The sequence below is a fragment of the Engraulis encrasicolus genome, chromosome 20 (genome assembly GCF_034702125.1).
Source record: "Engraulis encrasicolus isolate BLACKSEA-1 chromosome 20, IST_EnEncr_1.0, whole genome shotgun sequence".
Lineage (NCBI taxonomy): Eukaryota > Metazoa > Chordata > Actinopteri > Clupeiformes > Engraulidae > Engraulis > Engraulis encrasicolus.
This window is the reverse complement of record NC_085876.1, coordinates 39,588,631-39,591,130: the sequence shown is the minus strand read 5'-3', so window position 1 is coordinate 39,591,130 and position 2,500 is coordinate 39,588,631. Positions and strand designations below refer to the sequence as shown.

The 2,500-nt window shown below is 47.4% G+C and overlaps 1 protein-coding gene across 1 annotated transcript in view; it reads right to left on the bottom strand.

Moving 5' to 3' along the window:
- Positions 1–2,500, bottom strand: part of zfpm2b (zinc finger protein, FOG family member 2b) — a 96,681-nt gene that overhangs the window by 56,924 nt on the left and 37,257 nt on the right. The gene's annotated exons all lie outside the window — the stretch shown is intronic.

Below are 2,500 nucleotides of genomic sequence, written 5' to 3'. Positions count from 1 at the left end.
CATATCCAATCGGATCATCACAGCAAGCCGAGAAGGGGCCCGCGCGGCGCCGTACACGCCCGCTTTACACCAGCTTTTGCCGGGGATCGGGGCACCCCCTGCGAACAGGGGCTTTTGGATGGCTCGGGTTGGCTTGGGTTAGATTGAGGGGCGGGTGGGGGGGTGTGGGGAGATGGTGGGGGGTGGGGTGGGGGAGGGAGGTTGGGGGCGGGGGGGTGGATTTTAGTGGTTCAATCAGTGTTAGCTTTGATGTCGTCGGCAGCTGTAATGATTTTGTATTGTTCCAGGGGATTTTTCTAATCCAGCGCACTTCCATTGAAATCCCTTTGCTACTGCCATCACCACCACCAACATCACCGCCCACCCTTCACTCACCCCCGTCCTGTCCCTCTCTTCCTCTCTCTCTCTCTCTCTCTCTCTCTCTCTCTCTCTCTCTCTCTCTCTCTCTCTCTCTCTCTCTCTCTCTCCCCCCTTCCTTTAACTATGTGTATGTCTCTCCATCTCTCTTTTTTTCCTCTATCACTGACTCTCCACACTCTCTCCCCTCCCGTCTCACACAGCACATCGACCCCACCCATCCTCATCTGTCCTCTCTTTCTTTCATCCCTTTCTCATCTATCAATCCGCTTGCTCTTCATCTCTCCATCAGCATCTCTCATTCTTTCTCCCTCCTCACACTCTTTCGGGCCCCCTTTCTCTGACACATCCCATTTTCAGATCTTGGCATTCATCAAAAAGAAGCGTGGTGGGGGTTGGGGGTTGGATGAGAGGTATTGTATGACACGCTCGACTTTTAAGGGTCTGTGGACTACACAGTGGGCATCTGCACTGTCTGCACACTGCGTCTGCACTGTCTGATTGTATTCACATATTTATTTATTTTTTTCCCATTTATTTATTTATTTGTTTGTTTTTGAGATTGCATGTCAGCCCCTAATGGCAGTCACTGATGTTCACGGCAAATGTGCTGTGACTGCAATTCCATCTTTTATAGCCGTGTGTATACACCACGCACATGCAGTATACGCAAAAAAAACACATAAGTATACATGAACGCACACACACAGACACAGACACAGACACACACACACACGCACACACTGACTCATTCATGCGCACAATCCTGTATAATCGCAAGCAATACACCCCCCTCACAGATGACTCAATACATATTATAGGAAGAAAAAAAAGTCATAATTCCAGCAGAATCAGATATGGCAACAGTGAAAGCTCATTACGGGAAAGAATAAGTGTGTATCTCTCTTCATCATGTTTAGCTGGAGGACAGACAGGGGGGAGAGAGGGCGATGGCACAGAGAGATCTGTGGGGCGATGATGGGGGGTGGTATGAGGAGGGAGAGGGGGCCTAAAACCCCATCTGGAAAAGCGTGAATATCATCTCTGCAATTATATCAAAGCACCCCCACCCCCCACCCCCCACCACGAACCTCTCTTCCCTCCGCCTGTGCCTTACAAAGACTACAAATAGCCATGATGAGATAGCAAAGAGATATCATCCCATCATTGCTCCCTGTTCCCCATCTCTCCCTCTCTCTACGTCTCGCTCGCTCTTTTTCTACCTCTCTTTTTCTACCTCTCTCTCCCTTTCGATAGCTAATTCTATCTCCAGTAATAATCTTTCTACCACCCTGCACACAGAAAGGAGAGAGAGAGAGAGAGAGGGAGGGAGAGGGAGAGAGAGAGAGAGAGAGAAAGAGAAAGAGAAAGAGACAGAGAGAGAGAAAGAAAGAGAAAGAGAGAGAGAGAGAAAGAGAGAGAGAGAGAGAGAGAGAGAGAGAGAGAGGGGGGGGGAGATAATGGGGGGCAGAGAAGGAGGAATAACTGGAGATAAAGAGAAATGGAGAGAAAGAGAGAGAGAGAGAGAGAGAGAGAGAGAGAGAGAGAGAGAGAGAGAGAGAGAGAGAGAGAGAGAGAGAGAGAGAGAGAGAGAGAGAAAGAGAAACAGAATAAAAAACTCTACATGGTCTGATGGCTGTTGAGTTAGTGGGAGAAGATTAATGTGTGAGCATGCGGCGTGCAGTGGCCTGAACTGCTGACGAGAGAAATATTTCCCTCCTGTGCATCTATTTTTTTTGGGGAGGGGGGACACGATCGTCTCTTAATTCCAGTGTACCTTAAAATTGGCCCTGAACGAAAGTAACGCCAAGCAGTAAATTAGAAAAGGCGAAAGGCAATGCACCTGGCAAGCATCACGTAGACTTTTCCTCTGATTCAGCTTCCCATAGGGTGAACAAATGAAGGCGATATGAAGAATAGGAAGTACAGCAACAACAACAGCAATATGAAAAAGAAATACATTTCACTACTCCAATATCTGGACTGTTGGAGGATGTGTTGTATTGCCATCCGTTTCAGGTTTTTTATTTCATGTTTATTGTCACATATTTTTCATAAAGAAGGTGATTGCTTTTACTGGTTCAAAACTGTGGTTATGTGACATAGTGTAAAGGAATGACAGGATGCTGACACTGATATGAGT